Below are 19524 nucleotides of genomic sequence, written 5' to 3' on the forward strand. Positions count from 1 at the left end.
TTTGTGATATGTCAGTTTCCTATTTGCTTTTCTTCTAAGTGTCAACATGAAGTTTTATTCCCTTTGTCCTTCATTATTTTTTCTTCATATGCAAACTGTATTTTCTTTTAAGTCGTTCTCAAATGAAATGAGTTTTATCCAAATTTTATATTTGTCAGTATCTTCAATAAGTCTCTACGTGATATTTGAAGTTTCTTGGAAATATTACATAGTTTAGAAAAGATGCAATGTCTGGGGCTAGCTGTCTTGACTCCATATCTGGATTTCATCACTTATCAGCACTACCTCGGAATAATGGAACCCATAAAAAAGTAGAACTTATACTTTGAACTGTTACCATGAATCATCCTGTCCTCACTTAATGGGCTGGATTCCTTGCCAAATTCTATCAGATTTAGGTCTTGGAGTTTTGTTGGCCTTTGTCTTTTTCAACATTGTTTTTGTTTTGTTTTGCAGAAATTTTAGTCAGCTGTGGCCAGAAACTTTTAAAAAAAGAGATACACTGAATTTTCTTTTAGATCAAAATATTATAGAAAACCAAATGTCAAACACAAAAGCAAATCCATGGAATGCTCTGCTTATGTGTTTGTGTATGGGGAGGGGGGGTTTATAGGGACAGGAGCACTAGTATTTGAAGTGTGGTCCCCATATTCAACTCTTGTGTTCCTCTAATATCTCCTTAAGATAGCAGCAAATGAAGGGTTTCTAAGGAGCACTGCTCTGTGTAAAACTGCATAAAATAGCAAATTTTAATCTTAGATAAATCAGTGCAAAAAAGTACCAATGTTTATAAAAAGATGAAACACACCACACTAATCCTCTCTTCTAATCATCTCATAGAATGTGTCTATGTCTGTTCTCTCACCACATTATAGGACCAGAAGAGTGAAGAAAATCCTCAGTAATCTAATACTGCATTTCATCCTACTCAAGGCCAACCGGAAAGGTAGCACAATGTAGAAGTAAAACATCTCCAGCTTCGGGAAGCATTTTGTTTTTTAACGTCAGCTCAGTCATTTATTAGCTCTCTGACATTTGACACAGTGATAAACTCTGATCCTTATTAGTCTGAAAAATCAAGGCATGAATATTTTGTGAAGATTAGACAAATACAGATGAACAACATCTGACATATCATCTAGCCCAAGCATGTCAAACTCACGGCCCGTGGTTCCCATGCAGCTCACAACGAATATATTTTTTTTCATTAGTTTTTTTCTTTATTGATTAAGATATTACATAGGTGTCCTTATTCCCGCATTGCTCCCCTAACCCCCACTCATGCCCTCACCCCCCAGCCAATATAACGGTGTGAGCAGTTATTTACAATTATGAAAGGAAATAAGTCTGTCAGATCCAGAATTACTGACATTCACCTTGGGTCAGTTTTGAAAGTAATCACTGTGAACAAGATTTCCCCCAAAATAGGAAACATAGTAGCAGAGAAGAGATGCCAAGTGTCAGGGAGAAAACATTAATTTTTTCATTGCTCTTGTTCTTTCTTTTTTTTATTCTATACTTTTCAAAATAGACCTATGTCTCTATGAAAATTGAAGCTTTTTTTTTTCCAGCCCACATAAACTTAAACTGTTTATTTGGCCCATGTTAGCCTTTGAGTTTGACATGCTTGATCTAGCCCCAAGTAGATGAATAAATAATTGGAGTTATTACTATATCTTGGTGTACAGCTATATTCTGGGACACAATTTTAACTTTTTCTCTGCTGTTCAATTTCCAGGTATTTTAAAATTTTTTGATGGTTTTGTCTCCTGTAGTAACATTATCTGTTAAATGTTATAATACAATCATTAAAAATTTACTTTCATAACAGAATAAACACTGTACCTAAATAACAAGTTTATTTGTTATTAAGTGGGCATAGCATCCTATATAATAAACCCTAATATGCAAATTCACCAAACAGCGGAATGACCGGTCGCTATGATGTGCACTGACCACCAGGAGGCCCCTGGTGGTCAGTGTGGTCCTACAGGGGGATCAGTGTGGTCCTACAGGGGGAGCAGTGCTCAGCGAGAAGACAGGCTCATGGCTGGGGAGTGCAGTGGAGGTGGCGGAGCCTCTCCTACCTCTGCTGCAGGAGGGCGGTAAGGAGTGAGGGGTCCTGGACTGTGAGAGCAGGAGACTGTGAGAGGGATGTCTGACTGCCGGCAGGTGGACATCCTCTGAGGGGTCCGGGACTGTGAGAGGGCGCAGGCTGGGCTGAGGGACCCCTCCCCACCAATGCATGAATGTTGTGCACAGGCCCTCTAGTTTATTATAATGGTGACCAAAACCACTGTAGTAATTTATGTGCAAAAGAAAAAGTAAAGGGCTTTATGGAAGAATACGGATAGAAAATAAATATTTTGGTGAACCAGATTTTTATACACACGTAATGTGAATATAGTTTGCATTATATAATTATCAATTTCCTGAACATGTGTTAAAAAAGAAGGTACTGAAAGTCAGAGGCTATGAGAATTAGAACGCACTTTTGATTTGGAAAAAAAAGTGAATACTTATGTTACTTTTATTATATATCCATATAATAATGCAAACATTAATAAATGACATGTATAAAATATATGTTTTACAATTAAATGGTAAAAATTAAATATTTTAATTATTAGCATTTTAAAAACTTCGATGGTATAGAAATCATATTAATTAAAAAATTTAAATTTTTTCCCTTTATTATATAAATCAAGATATTGATCAAATGTCATTTTTCTCATAGTGACAGCTAATTAGAACAAAAATAATTTTGATGACTGTACTAGCTTCTGAAAATTATAGCTTCTCTTTACAGATGTTTTGCTTTGTCCTATCATCTGTAATTGAAATCACGCAGACATTGACCTAGAACTTCAGGCTATATGAAGGGACCAGATTTGTTTGCACCTGCCAGGTCAGCAAACCAAAACGTCACGGTCCTGTACATGTTTTGTACCCAGTCATTCAATCCCCAAGCACCAAGCCCACTGCGGGCTCTAGAGTTATGTCCTCCTTCGTTGAACTTTCAAATATCTTAATATTTATAGGGTCATACGTGCAATCCCAGGTAATCCTGCCTGTTTCCACGCTGCCGCTTCTCCCGCTCTGCTCTATGGCACCCACACTTACCCACAATCCCTCGCGAACTCTCTCACTGTGGACGTTACGCTCCCCCTAAGCACCGGTTGCTTTCCCTGCAACGGACACAAATTGGTTTCTACATGGTTTTAGTTTGGACATTTGACAGTTGTGGCAAGGAGCGGGCCACAGCGTTTGGGTTTGTGGCCGACATGTCTCAGGACCTGTGCACAGGCAACTGGACACACCACTTCTGGTCGGATTAGGATTATTTCAACAGGAAAAATAATGGGTATCCCTCAGTCTAAAGGAAACAACATGGCAGTTTGGGGGAGACTCGTAAAAACCTCAAGATAAGTCCACACCATAAACTGCTGGAAGACTTGGGGAAATACATTAAGATAAGGAACATAGACTGCTTTGACCAAATAGCACATTAAAATGAAAGTAAGAACAAATCAGGCCACTAAAAGCCTTTTGAGCATCGCCACTATAAAGAAATCTTTTCATGAAAGGAATAATAGGTCTATTGTCAATGGGCTACTAGGAGGCCAAAGCTACAAAATTGATGGATACGGGTGAAGTCTAAAATCTGTTCCAGCATTTGCCACCTAAGTCTAACACTCCCATGCTAGGAAAAGTCCACAGAAAAGGTTAGCGTGATACCAGGTCACCTGGCCAAAGTCAGGAAAATTTCAGTGCAATGAAATACACTATAAAACAGCCCGAAATGGCCAATTCAGCAGCATACTGATTTTAGGTTTTAATTTGACTCCAAGAGATTAAAGACTTAGCTCATGAAATGAGATCTTCAATTTTAAAGAACTGAGCCTGTCATCTTCCAGCAGGCCTTATTTTAAGTCTAAAAACTGTGGCCCTGGAAGCTGTAGATAACTAAAATTGCAAAATCTTACTAAGACAATCTAGAATTACAATGGCCATTATGGGAAACGATATAGTTAGACAAGATTGTTCCTTAACAAGTACACTTGAGAGTACTATGCTAAAAAAAAAATAAGCCAGTCAGAGAAAGACAAGTCTCACATGATCTCACTCATATTTGGAATCTAATGAACAAAATAAACTGATGAATAATATAAGATCCAGAGATATAGAAGCATGGAACAGACTGACAAATTTCATAAGTAAGGTGGGGTGGAGGGGTGGGTGGGAGTGATTAACAGGGAATTTTTATGCGTATTTGCATAGCCTTTGGGCACAGACAATAGTGTGGTAAAGGTCTGGGAGAGGCGGGTGCAATATGGAGGGGGTTGATGAGGAAAACAACAAAGGGGACATCTGTAATACTTTCAACAATAAAAATAAATTTAGAAGAGAGAGAGAGAGAGAGAGAGAGAGAGAGAGAGAGAGAGAGAGAGAGAAAGAGAGAGAGAGAGAAGTGCACTTGACAGCAAGGGCACGCAAGTCAAGAAAACAGAATGGCACTCCTGTTTTAATTGGCATGCAGAGGGCTCCGAAAGGTGATGGGTTACAACAACTGGGCCTTCCTCCTTGCTCCCTTCTAGAGTCCATCATTAAAACTCTAGCTCAGGAATCAGTGTCTCTCATATGCAGACAACTGAGACATGGCGGGGGTGGGGGAGTGGGGGGGGGTTAATTGTTAAAAACAAGTAAATTAAATAGATATAAGATAAAAGTTTATAAATTAACTTTTCAACAATTTTGCCTTACAATATGTCTACTTAAAAATAGTTTCCAAAATCATTTTGATAACTTCCCACTTTAAAGTTATACTTAGATCTGTTAAATGATAGTGCAGGGGCCCCGGCCAGAGTACGCAGGATGTTCAAGGCCAAACTGAGCGTAGGAATCCTAATCAGAGTGTTCAAGGCTAATTTGCTATACTCAGGTGCAAACGCAAGGACACAACAAGCTATACACTGCGCAGGCGTGCCTTTCTGTAGCCCAAATATTGAGGTCACTATTTGGCATAAAGCCTCTTTTGTTTGAGCTTGTATATAAGTTGCCACTGACCAGCCTGTTGTTGGCTGCTTTGTTTGTAATAAAGCATGTCCCACTAGCCTGCTTGTACCCGCGTGTTTTTCAGTTTCCTGCACTCAGAAGGGCCCAGTCCCTGGCTGAGGAGCTTGCCCCTAACAGATGGGTATTCATGACTATCAAGATCATTTGCAAATTATATAAAATACTGAAACATTAAACTGAACATAGGTTTACCCACTTTAGATATTCTTTTACAGAAAAACTAAAAATATTTGGGTTCATTAGTAAACATGTTTTTGCCACATTTACGATGAAAAAGAATATACTTCTAGAAATTATGAAATGTATTTATAAATTTTCAATTCACAGAATGTCAGTGCAACAGATAATTCACAATTGCTTACTGTTTAGTCTCCTCTAGGAATAAAAAATTATAAGGGTTAAGATTTCTAATCAATATATGTAATTAAAACTACTTAGAAATTAAATTATAAAGGTGAAAGGAAATGTTAGGGTATGAAAGTCAAATGACTGCACATTCCAGCATGAAAAAGAAAAATAGCCTTAGCTGGTTTGGCTCAGTGGATAGAGCATCGGCCTGCAGACTGAAGAGTCCCTGGTTCAATTTCAGTGAAGGGCACATGTCCTGGTTGTGGGCTCCATTCCCGGTGGGAGACGTGCAGGAAGCAGCTGATCAGTGATTCTCTCTCATCATTGATGTTTCTATATCTCTCTCCCTCTCCCTTCCTCTCTGAAATCAATAAAAAGTATATATTAAAAAAAATAAAAAGAATAAAGCCTGACTGGATATAAAAAGTTATAGAAGGTTTGAGTAAAAGGAATCTCAGGAAAGGTATTTTGTGTGAGGTCACGCTGTGGTCAAACTTGCTTGAAAAAGTGCTCCACTGCTTGTGAGGCACTGTAGTCCTCCAATCTATGGATTGTTTTCCTTGAACACAGGACATCAAATCACGACTAAATTGGTTTAGCTTTGTCATCTGACTTACTATAATTGTGTTGTTTGAATAATTTAAGCTTTTGAATAAAATCTTTATCAAGTGTTTGGAGCCACTCAATATATTATGAAAACCCAGACATAAAAACTGGATGATTCAATTAAAGAAGGAACCATAGAGGCCATTTCAATATTTTGAATAAACCTACATTGTTTTTAATAATAATAATCCTTGTGCAGCACAATAAGTTTATGAATTTATAATACCTATTTGCATATTGAGATATACCCCTAAGGTGTATATGTGCACATTAGTTATGTTCTAGGCTCATTTATTGAAATCCATGATATGGGGATGATACTTGCCAACTAGAAGGATGCATTTTGTTTAATAAATTCTATGCTTTAAAACTATTGTTAGAAATATGAATAAAGTGTTACAGAAAAAAAGAGGTAGCAATTGATTCATTGTCAAGGGATATCATAGTTTCTCAAAGTTTGGGGAATGACAGAAAAATTGAATTTGAACAGAGTTAGAGGTAAAGAAGAGACTGAAGGACACTTCAGGGTGAGGGAATCTGCATGGCTAAAGGTAAGGGGGCAGTGAAAGCTTACTTGTTTTGGAAATGGTTTATAATTTGCTGTGCCTGGACTTTAACTGTAATTGAGGATTAGAGGAGTGGCAGGAGTAGAAGATCAAGCAAGGAAAGTTGATTGGAGCATATTATGAAGAGGTTTTTTGTTTGTTTTTTGCTTTTTTGTTGACAATATTATAGATGTCCCCCCATTTTCCCCCATTTGTCCCCCTCCTCCCAACCCCTGTGCAACCCCAGGCCTTCACAACACTATTTCTGTGTCCATGGGTTATGCATATATATGCATATAAGTTCTTTGGTTAATCTCTCCCATCCTCCCTCCACCCCCCAGCCCCCGCCCCAGCCCTGAGATATGTCAGTCTGTTTGTTGCATCCGTGCCTCAGGGCCTGTTTGGTTTGTCAGTTTATTATGTTCATTAGATTCCACATATAAGTGAGATAATGTGAGATTTGTCTTTCTCTGACTGACCGGCTTACTTGAATCAGCATAATATTCTCCAGGTCCACCCATGCTGTTGTGAAGGGTAAGAAATCCTTCTATGTAACTGCTGCATAGTATTCCATTGTGTAAATGTACTACAGCTTGTTTATCCACTCAGCTACTGATGGGCACTTGGGTTGTTTTCAGATCTTAGATATTGTAAATAATGATGCTGTGAATACAGACAGGGGTGCATATAGTCTTTCTGATTAGTGTTTCAGGGTTCTGAGGCTATATTCCCAGAAATGGGATCATTGGATTAAATGGCAGTTCCACTTTTCATTTTTTGAAGAAATTCCATACTGTTTTCCATAGTGACTGCACTGGTCTGCATTCCCACCAGCAATGTGCTAGGGTTCCCCTTTCCCCACATCCTCACCAGCACTTGTTTGTTGATTTATTGATGGTAGCCATTCTGGCAGGTGTGGGATGATACCTAGTAGTTTTAATTTGCATCTCTCTAATGACTAGTGACATTGAGCACTTTTTCATATGAATATTGGCCACCTGTATGTCTTCTTTGAAGAAATGTCTACTCAGGTCCTTTGTCCATTTTTTTATTGGATTATTTATCTTCCTTTTGTGGAGTTGTATTAGTTCCTTATGTATTTTGGAAATTAACCCTTATCAGATGTATCCTGGACGAATATGTTTTCCTATGGCGTGGGTTCCCTTTGTGTTTTGAGGACGATTTATTTTGCTGTGCAGAGCCTTTTAGTTCGATTTAGTCCCATTTGTTTATTTTCCCCTTTGTTTCTCTTGGGTTGGATCAGCAGAAATTCTGCTACATGAGATGTCTGAGTTTTTACTTCCTATGGTTTCTTCTTGGATTTTTATGGTCTCATGACTTACATTTAAGTATTTTCTCCATTTTGAGTTTATTCTTGTGTATGATGTAAACTGGTGGTCTAGTTTCATCTTTTTGCATGTATTTGTCCAATTTTCCCAACACCGTTTATTTAAGAAACTATCTTGATTCCATTGTATGTCCTGCCTCCTTTGTCAAACATTAATTGAGCATAATGGCTTGGGTTGATTTCTGGGATCTCTCTTCTATTTCATTGATCTATATGCCTGTTCTTGTATCAGGCTGTTTTGATTATGGTGGCTTTGTAGTATAACTTGATATCTGATATTGTGGTTTCTCCAACTTTGTTCTTCTTTCTCAAGATTGCTGTGGCTATTTGGGTTCTTTTTTGGTTCCCTATAAATTTCTGGAGTGTTTGTTCTAAATCTGTGAAATATGCCATTTTTTTTTAATAGGGATTGCACTGAATCTGTAGATTGCTTTAGGTAGAATGGATATTTTAATGATGATTCTACCAGTCCATGAACATGGTATATTTATTCTTCCATTTGTTTATATCTTCCTCTACTTTTTCTGAGTACAGATCTTTTGCCTCCTTGGTTAAGTTTATTCCTAGATATCTTAGTTTTTTTTTTGTTTCAGTGGTAAATGTGATTGTGTTTTTTTGTATGTTTGTTTGAGTTTTTTTTTAGCTTGAATTTCTGAGAGTTCATTATTAGTATATAACAATACCATTGATTTCTGGGTATTAATTTTGTGTCCTACTACATTGCCGAATTCATTTATTAAGTCTAGTAGTTTTTTGGTGGAGTCCTTAGGGTTTTTTATGTGCAATAACATGTCATCTGCAAATAATGACCATTTTACTCCCTCCTTTCCAATTTGGATGCCTTTTATGTTCTCTTCTTGAGGTAGGCCTGTAATACTATGGACTTTCCTCTCAGGACTGCTTGCATTGTGTCCCATGGGTTTGGTGTTGCTGTGTGTTCATTTTCATTTGTTTCCAAGAATTTTTTATTTCTTCTTGATCTCATTGGTAAGCCATTCATTGTTTACTAATATGCAATTTAGCCTCTATGTTTTTTAATTATAGTTGATTTCTAGTACATGACACTGTGATCCAATTAGATGTTTGATATGATTTCAATTCTCTTGAACATGCAGAGACTTATTTTGTGTCCTAACATGTGGTCTATCTTGGAGGATTTCCTATGTGCATGTGAGAAGACTGTATATGCTGCAGCTTTGGGATAAAATGTTCTGTAAATGTCAATTAAATCCATCTTATCTAGTATGTCATTTAGAGTCACTGTTTCCTTTTCATTTTTGTCTGGAAGATCTATCCAGTGATGTCAGTGGCTTGTTAAAGTTTCCTATTATTACTGAAGTCTGTTTTGTCAGGTATAAGTACTGCTACCTCTGCTTTTGGTTTTTCATTTCCATGGAAATTTTTTTCCATCCCTTCTTTCTTCCTGTGTGAGTCTTTTGTTCTGAAGTGGGTCTCATGTAGACATCATATGTATATAGGTCATGTTTTCTTATTCATTTAGCTACCCTTTGTCTTTTGATTGGAACATTTAATCCACTTACAGTTAATGTCAATATTGATAGGTACTTATTTATTGCCATTTTTTATGCCTATGTTTCTTCTTCTTAAAGCAGTCACTTTAGCATTTCTTTCAATGCTGTTTTGGTGGGACTAAACTCCTTTAGCCTTCTTTTTTCTGGGAAGCTCTTTATTTCGCCTTCAATTTTAAATGATAGCCTTGCTGCATATCCAGTCCTGGTTGCAGGTTTTTGCTTTTCATTACTTTGAATACTTCATGGTAATCCCTTATGGCCTGTTGAGAAATCCACCGACAGCCTTATGGGAGCTCCCTGGTAAGTAACTAACTGTCTGTCTCTTGCTATCTTTAAGATTCTCCCTTTGTCTTTAGTATTGCACATTTTAAATATAGGAATCTCTGAGTTCATCTTGATTGGGACTAACTCTCTGTACTTCTTAAATTTGTATGACCTTTTCTTTCTCTAGGTTAGGGAAGTTTTCCCTGACTATTTCTTCAAACAGTTTCACTATCCCTTGTTCATTTTCTTCTCCTCTGGTATTCCTGGGTGTTGTTAAGTTTCATGTTGTCCCACAGTTCCCTTTAACTATCTTCATTCTTTTGAATTATTTTTCCTTTTTGTTGCTCTGATTTTTTTTTCTGCCATGTTAGTGGATTCCCTAGTTTGGGGCAGCATGATCTGGCTCTCTATGGAGAGAAGGTGTCTACTGGACACCTTCTGAGTCATACCATTCAGGCTCTACCTGTGTCTCCAACTCTATCTCCCCCAGGAGGCATGCAGTGCAGTTTCAGTTCCAATGTAGCCTGCTGTCCTCACTGCAGGAGAAAGCTCAGCAGGACAGGATGAATTCATTGGGATTCGAGCAAACAGATCTATAAAGCCTTCTTTTTTTTCGGGGGGGGGGGTGCAAACTCTGCCACAGGAGAGGGCAAGCTCCACAACTCCTTTTAGTTCTGTAGCCATTCCTGCTCAAGCCCTGGACTGGAGCCTCTGAGGTAGATACTCTGAATGTCCTGGCTCTGAGCAGAGCCTCCACCCCCCTCCAAACAGCCTCGCTGGAAAGGGCCAGCTGGGCGTACCCTGCTCCCTTCTCCCTTGCAGGATTTGGAGGAACAGATCAGGACAGTCCTCCACTTAGTGTGGCACCAGCCCTTTAGAGGGGAGAAAGCTGCTCACCTTCTTCTCTCTCTTCAGGGCACGGCCAGATAACCTGCTGGTGGGCATAGAGGGGGATGCATCAAATGTCCAAGCTCTGAGTTGTGCCCCCTTCGCTCTGTGGATATGAGTTTAAAAGGGTGGGGCCAACAGGATTTGGGAATGCAAATTTAGGCAGCCCTATGTTGGCAGTGACACAGGACCAGGTGAGGTGCAAGTCCATAGCTCCCCCTCGCTCAGCAGCTACCTGCTGCCTGAGACCCTGACTAGGGAGACTTCCAATGGGGTGGTGCCTTCCTAACACCTGGGAGGGGGGAAAGAATGGCCCTTATTCTGAAGCCACTCAGTTCAATGATCATCTAGGATTCTGTCTATAGTTCCACACACAACAACAACAACAACAACAAACGAACAAACAAAAAAACACCTCTAGTCCCTCTTGGGTGCAGTCCCCTGTTTTTTTATGCTGGACTTGAGCTTGGCAGGGTGGTGTCACCAGTATTTGAGGACAGGGTTAGTGCACGTTCTCCAGCTAGTGCTGTAAAAATAGAAGTAGTGGACCCTGGGAGATGGTGCCTGAAGGCCCTGTGGGATGTTGGCTCAGGACCAGACCTCAGAAACCTACCTTTCAGATCTCCTGAATGATGCCACCCAGATATTTTCTCTTTATGGCTTCTGAATGCTCTCAGTCTGCTTCTCTCTATAAGAGCCTCCAGTGAGTACTCATGAGGCCCTGTGTATTTGTCCTCAAGGAAATCATCCTGGATTCAAGCAGACTCCCTCTTCTTTCCAGTAGACAATATGGTAGGCAGGCTCTTCTTCCTGGCCCTGGTGCTCTAATTTGGGGGCCCTGGCATCTCAACCCCACTTTCCTCCGGGATCAGGGCTTTTGTAGCCATGATGTTTTTCTGGCTTCACGCTGCTGCCCTTGGGTGCAGGGACCAGCCCTCTCCGCATCTCCATCCTTCATACCAGTCTCTTGTAGCCTCTTTTCCCTAATCCTTTGATATAATCCTCCTGTTCAGGTGTCCTGTTGTTTATTCAAGTTGATTGTTCTAAGTTTTAGCTGGATCTCAGGTTTGGCGCCCGAAGTTGTGTGTTGCTTTCATCTACTCTGCAGCCATGTTGGAATCCCCTATTAAGAAGAATTTTAAATACCAAGCTAAGAACTTCAAATGCTGTTCAGAGCAAGGGGAGCTCTCAATTATAATGATTCCGTGGTTGCGTTTGACAAAAGAAATTCTGTCTGAGATACAAAGGACATATTTAAGGAAAATAAAGGAAGTTGCCAGTGAGGACATTTACTAAGTTTTATTACATGATTCAGTGCAGAGAAATTAAAAAGGGCTTTTAAAATTAAAGCTATGCAATTACCACAGGAATAGATGGGATGCTGTGAAAGACATTTCATAACCCATATCAGTGGGGTCTGTGGAAAAAACTATACTCAGAGTATCTATATAAGTACTTTTTTCTCTCATGTATACCCATTTTCACAAAGGCTAACAGTATCACAATAATACACTTTGATACACTATGGATTCATCATAACTCCAGACATCCACCAAAGGTTCAGAAGGAAATGTAAGCAGATGGGAAGATGGAATCCTCCCCATTATTCCACTTCTGTGTTTCCCCTAGTGCCTCTACATATACATACATACACATATACACACATACAAATGCATACATATATTTACATACTTATATATTTACATAGTGTGCTTGAATTATGGATTTTATTAAATAATCCTAATGTACCTCATTGGGGCAGTGCTTTTTATCACTTCTGCTTATTGGGTTGCAACACTTCTTATAAAGAGTAATCACTGTATTATTCATTTTAAATTTTTCCTGCGTTTCATTTTCCACAGGCACATATAATTATTGTATTTGTTACTCTGTTGAGAATTGCTATTGTAGTTAGTGAGATGAATAGAATACTCTCAATGATGATAGAAATGCAAAATTAAGTCCCAAAGTGCTTTTTTAAAAAAATGGTAGAACTTTATCTGATTCTTACCAAATGGGATAAAATAAAAAAAAGCCAGAGAGAGCACAAGGGTATTTTCAGGCTAAGAATAGTAGCTATACTATTGTTAATTGTATATGACACTATGAATATTTGCAAAATTATAACTCTTAAATATAGCAGAAGCATATACTTAATGCATTTTATCTTTGGGTTTATCACAAATTGCAACATTAATAGAAATTTTGGAAATAATACTGAAAAGGAAAAAAAATAATACACCAATCTAAAGACTAATATACAATCATAGCTGCTATTTAACTCTATTGTTCTTTTTTTCATAGTTGTGGTTAAACAAAATGAACCAAGTTATACTCAGCTTTTTAACATAACATCATAAAATAAACTAAAATGGCATAATCTATTTCCAGGTTCCATTTCCAGTATTTTTCCTAAGGATTCATATTAACATAACAATAATTTGGACTTATAAGGCATTTTTAATATTCTCCTTTGTAACCCTGATATGTCCCTGTTATTGTCTTAAATTATTATACAGGCTTATTGAAATCCTACTCATCCTCCATGCCCTGCCTCACTTTCCACATTCTAATCATAGCCTTCTAAAATACCAACCAATAGGAAGTAATCTTTCCTTATTCTAAATAACAGGATTATTATGCTTTCCAAAAGGTACTGACTCTAATTTCTAAGCCTCTCAGCATAGCATCTTTGTCTAATTAAATAAAAATGTTTTACACATTGGATATTCTTAATATCTTTCTCCTTTTATTATTACCTTATATAATGAAATTCAGAGTACAAGATACAAACTGTATGTCTTCTATATATAAATGTATGTACACATTCGTACTCATAAACATATTTGTATACCACATCATACCTTAAATATAATATTTAAGAACAATGATCATCACAGGTTATGATTTATTTGAGAAAACTAAAATTTTCACCTAAAATATTTACGCTGAAAGCACAAATACAATTTTAGAAGAATATGTTTTCTGACTTTTATTTTGTGATAACTTCCCTCTACTGTTAGTGACATGTGGAACTAACACATCATTATTAATATTATTAGTCCCACCTAGACTTCTTATTAGGGTAGATAATTCTAACATCAGAGTTAAAATAACATGTGATGATTGTTTTTATACTTTATTGTTGTTTTTTATGCTTCTGAGAATGAGATTTCCTAACCGGAGCTTTTTTTGGATTTCACATTATATTCTTTTATTCACCCTACATGAACTTTGTCAACTCATTATTTGCAGAAAATATTTAACCCTCCAAAAGCATTTTGTTATCATGAAATGGTAACATAATAGTCTTCAATAAATGTATGATAACTCTATTATTATTTTTTAAAATCTAAATACATAGATTTGTCCTTGTATCAGGTACAGGATTTTTTAAAAATAATTGCCTCATTGTTATGAATTATTTGTATGAAGAGTGGTTATAAGCAGAAAGAAAGAAGAACAAGTGTATGTGTTAGAGCAAATGCAACTCTTAATGTAATCCACATTCAGGGAATTTTGATAGCAAAACTAGACAAAATAATTGCATAAGGCATTCTTAAAATGCCTGCGTCCTTATTCTGTGCTATTTTTTATAATAATAAAAAGAAAGGAAAAGTGAATAAACAAAGATAAAAATTCTCCTAGGAATAAAGATTATTGCTATGCTCCATAAGAACTGAGTGGATATTGCCAGTTTATAACTTTTTTAACATTAAGAGGAATAACTCTGGATTGAGGCTAAAATAATAACAAAAACTTTTCAGAAAAAATAGATGTTGTCAGGATTTTATAGCTAAAGGTGCAACATAAATCTTGGAGGGTCCATTGTGAACCAAAACAGTTATTGCAAGATTGTATTATTAGTTCATGCCTTAAAACAAAATTGAACCGGACAAAGCACTTTGAAATGACTTTGGAATGACAAAGCATCCTAATGTGAATAGAAGTCAAATTTTGACAGTAATTAGCATAACAAATATAATTTTTTTATTATTTGCTATATTACCCAGGTGACATAGTATTCATTAATGAAACTCAAAGGTTACAGGGACAATAGTCAGTAAACTAAAAGTACCTTCACCATGTGTTATTTATAACTACCACATACTAAATAATCAATCATTACTTAACAAATTAAGCTAGCTTTGGAAAGGATGACTCTTTTCATTATAGAATATGCTTAGCTTCAGTTGAATTACTAAATATTTTTATTTTTATATTTTCTTACTACTTTATTAATCTCAGCAGCAAATACAGAAAAAAATTCAATTTTCTCTTTTTCTTTTATATCAAAATGACTTGCAGGGATGTTGGTTTATTAAACAATGTCAGTGGGTATCCTATATAATAAAAGCCTAATATGCAAATTGACCAAAAGAGCAGAATGACTGGTGGAATGACTGGTCACTATGATGTGCACTGACCACCAGGGGGCAGACACTCAATGCAGGAGCTTCCCCCAGCCTGAAATTCATGCATGGGTAGGGCCCCTAGGCCTGGCCAGTGATCAGGGCCAATGTACGGGGCAATTGGCAGAGCGACTGGGGGGCACCCCCTGTCACCCATCTTGGCTGGCCTGGGGGCCTGTAGGCTGGGGGCAGCTCCTGAGTTGAGTATCTGCCCGCTAGTGGTCAGTGCATGTCATAGCAACCAGTCATTCCTCCATTTGGTCAATTTGCATATTAAGCTTTTATCACATAGTACTAGAGGCCCAGTGCACGAAATTTGTGCATGGGGGATTCCCCTCAGCCCAGCCTGTACCCTCTCCAATCCGGGACTCCCTGGGATTGGGCCTAACCCAGCAGTCAGACATCCCTCTCACAATCCTGGACCACTGGCGCCTAATCGCTCATCTGCCTTCCTGCCAGGTTGCCCCTAACTGCCGCCCCTGCCAGCCTGACCTCCCCTCACTGCCTCTGAGTGCCGGCCTGATCACCCCTAACTGACCCTCTGCCGGACTGGTCACCCCTAACTGCCCCCTGTTGCTGGCCAGGTAGCTCCCAACTGCCCCCTCCCTGCCAGCCTGGTTTCTTCTAACTGCCCCCCTGCCAGCCTGGTCACCCCTTAATGCCCCCCCCCGCCAGCCTGGTCGCCTCTTACTGACCTCTCTGCTGGCCTGGTCACTCCCAACTGCCCCCCCCCCTCTGCCAGCCTGGTTGGCCCTCACAGCGCCCCCCCGCCGGCCTGGTCACCCCATGCAGCCTGCTGTTCAGTCATTTGGTCATCCCTCACTAACCCCCTGCTGGCCTGGTTGTAGGCAGCCACCTTGTGAGGGTGTGAGGGTTAATTTGCATATTACCTCTTTATTATATGCGTAGGATGTTTCTTTTCTGTGACTATGTGAGTAAATTTGTATATATATATTTCCAAATGCCCTACTTGCTTTTATTTTACTTTAGATTAATGGTTCCTCAGTTGTAGTCTGGATATTTTTGCTAGACTGTTGACTTAAAAATCAACTTGGAATCCTGTTTAAAATTTAAATTACAAGCTCCACTATGCAAAAGTTCAGTAAATGTGAGGTTAGTACCATAAGTCAACATTTTCTTGCCAACTTTGTTAATAATTAGTTAATAATTACTTTAGAACTCAATATTTGACTATTAGAAAGTTGTCTTTAATTATACAATGAGCAAGATTAAAAAAAAGAGAATATTTCTTCATAATTTCAGAAAAGTCTCTATGCCAATCTGCTAACTAAACAATTGGTTTCTTTTGTTTTACTAATCTAGAATCCACATATTTTATTTTGACAACTCTGTGGAATTTTCTAATTTACTTTTAAATGGAATGTTTTTATCTGACATTATTATAAAGGTTTCTCTTTTAAGAAAAATGGACATAAAGTTCATAAACAGTCACAAAATTCAAAATATTGTCATATTAGTTTATTTATAAAACAGTATATCATGGAACTAAACAAGTGAAGTAAATTTACATTTTCCCCCATAAAAAAACTGTTGACAAATACCAGTTTAAATGTCTTTTTATTTACATTCTTTTGATTCTTTTAATCCTGGAGAAATGCTTTAATAGCATGGAGTCTTGAAAAAATATCACCAGGAACTCACTCTAAAATTGTTGGTAGATTAGAATTCTGAATTCTGACAAAAACATATATTTTATAGTACTTGGCTTCATTATTATTTAAAAAAAATAGAAATAAGTCTATTTCTGTCTCTCTCAATGTATTTCTATACTGTATGCTATTAAAGGATGCTGGACTAATTCTTAGATTGAATTCACTAAAGCAAAAGGACAGTAAGCCAGACAGGTTGGAAAATATCTGTACATACATCACTCAGCTAGCCATTGAAATGAAAAATCCTCCTCATGGCAGGTGAACAGCCTGGAGGTGTTCAGTTTGTCAAAATGGATAAAGGATTTTATAGCATACTGTATTAATTTTTGCCAAGCAAGAACAACAACAACAAAAAATTCCACACAGATTAAGTATTTCAAATAAGGTCAGAGTACCATATATGTTTTAAATGTTTAAAGAATTACATATTCACATATTGTTTTTGTTCTTTTCTCAATAATATTTTATAAGGCATATTTAATAAGAGTTATCAAAGTTTCTACAAAACATTAGTTAACTTCAAAAAGGAATAGCCCACAGGAAAAAATAGCAGGCATCATGTGGCAAACAGGGTGACATATTAGTTTGTTGTGATACATCAAGTGCAAATATTGCTAAAAAAAATACCCAGTTATGAGGCTACAGAGTCTATCCCCCATTCGTACTCTATTCCATAAAGGGAATTGTTCTCCAGGGGCATCTGCTGAACGCATGTACAAAAGAAATGGGGTTGGTTTTATTAATTTACTTTCTTCACAACTGAATAGCCATAGCTTTATTCTTCCATTCCCCTTGGCACTACTTTGTTCCTTTCTTTAATAACAGTAAATGTGAAAAATCAGGATTTGTTTTATTCAGCTTCATTTCACTGGGACCGCTGTAGGGAGATGAGATTTGAAAGTGTTCACCATAATGTATAGGATATCTGGATTCACTTTACTGATGATGCAGTATCACTGAAAATGACTCACTTTGGGATGTGCAGCTTTATTAGAGCATTAAGTCTTGAACTCCTGACTCCCTTTGAGTGGCACCAGCAATTGCTTAGAAAAAATTGCTGAGATCTGTAAGTGCTATTCCTTTTTTCAATGTTCTATTGTCAGGGCTAACAGAGCTTGTTGGCAAACATAGTTACAACTAAGAAAAGTAGAACATTTGGGATAAGCTTTCTATCATACATAAATGTGTGTTTTTCTACTGAAAAGCTAATTCACATGATAACAATAATCCCTAGATAGAACTTTTCTATCTGATGCACCATTTCTTCAATTTAAGAGCTGAAAGTAAAATGATTAACACATTGGTCAAGATATTTATTTATATGTCACTTATATATAATATGAGAGACTAACAATAAACAAGAAAATATGAAATATATGTGTATACATATATAAATTTATATACCTATCTATAAAATATATTTATATATAATTTTAATTTTTTGAAGAAAAGAAAACAATAGCATAAGTGTTGAAACATGCTTTAACAATTTGAGCTTGCTACAGCAACAAAGTCTAACCTATTCTGGTGCTCTCCTCTATGAGACAAGCCGTTATATAGACTTAGACAGTGTTAAAAAAAGAAAAAGAAAGAAACATGCTTTATAATAAGTGATTATATATGCTTTATAAGTGATTAGTGCTTCATAAGAGAGATTTCTTGTGAAATAAAATTTAATTTGAGACTTGATGTTTAGAACAAGTCAGTTGTTCAGAATACAGGGAAAACAATTTACAAAGAAGGTCATCATATGTAAAGACCCTTTTTGGAAACCTTTTGGTCCGCCCTCGTCAGGCTCCCATCGACTGATGGCAAATTGGGAACTGGGGTGGGTGGCGGCAGGGGCACCCTGATTGCATGCTAGGCCTAGGGACCGTACCAGAGCACCATTGCGCTGGGCCTCTAGTTATCTAATAAAACACTTTGCCAGGTATATTTTTATGTAAATATGTATAAACATGTAATTATAGAATATAAAAATATGTATAATATTTTAGATTTAGAATACATATTTATATTACTATGAATATTTTTCTAGCAATGTAATTTTATTACATAAAATGTTTATAATTTTTAACATAACATTTTTATTCAACTAAAACACATTAGTATGCCAAGGGAACAGAACTACAAAATAGAAAATGAGAAGGGGGAAAAAGATAGGAAAAGATCCACAATGATCCAGATATTTGAATGAACTGATAAGGATTTTAATACAACTGTGGTTAACATGTTACAGAAAATACATGAAAAGATGGACAATTTCACTGCAGAACTAGAATTCATTAACCAATTTTGATTCTAGAATACAAAATATAAAATCTAAAATTCAAGCTCACTTTGAGTTAAAAGTAGTTAAGACTATAAGACTACTATTTTCCTATGTTGTGTATCTAAATATTTTCTTTAACATCGAATGAACAAATCTTGACTTTTTTATGGATTTTTAACATTTCTCAAAATTAACTTTTACTCAGGTCAAGATTGGTTTATCATTATTATATATTAATAATGAATAAACTAAGGTCATCTAAATTTAAATGTCCTTATAAATGTCTAGAATTTGATTTATATGAGAATTAAGAGTCACAAAACTATTTTTTTCAATAAATTACTTTCAGTGAAACTAAGAATCTTACCAATTTAATAAATAAATAATTTTTGTAGAACATTTTACTTTTATTTTATAACTACATGTGGCAATGTTATTTACTTGGAGTATAATTTTTGATATTCAGGAACTCTATAGGAATCATTCTTCCCACAGGGATGATTCTGTAGTTCTATGGAATAGCTCTCTCTTTTCTTATAGAATCCTCAGTGGGGAAACTC

At 36.9% G+C, this 19524-nt stretch overlaps 1 non-coding gene across 1 annotated transcript; it reads left to right on the forward strand.

Moving 5' to 3' along the window:
* Window positions 1–18140: 18140 nt before the first annotated feature.
* LOC111827304 lies at window positions 18141–18263 on the forward strand. Its single transcript, XR_002830800.1, has one exon. It is a non-coding gene; the product is annotated as a small nucleolar RNA SNORA28 (small nucleolar RNA).
* The last annotated feature ends 1261 nt before the right edge of the window (window positions 18264–19524 follow it).

The sequence above is a fragment of the Myotis lucifugus genome, unplaced genomic scaffold (genome assembly GCF_000147115.1).
Source record: "Myotis lucifugus unplaced genomic scaffold, Myoluc2.0 scaffold_149, whole genome shotgun sequence".
Taxonomy (NCBI): Eukaryota; Metazoa; Chordata; class Mammalia; order Chiroptera; family Vespertilionidae; genus Myotis; species Myotis lucifugus.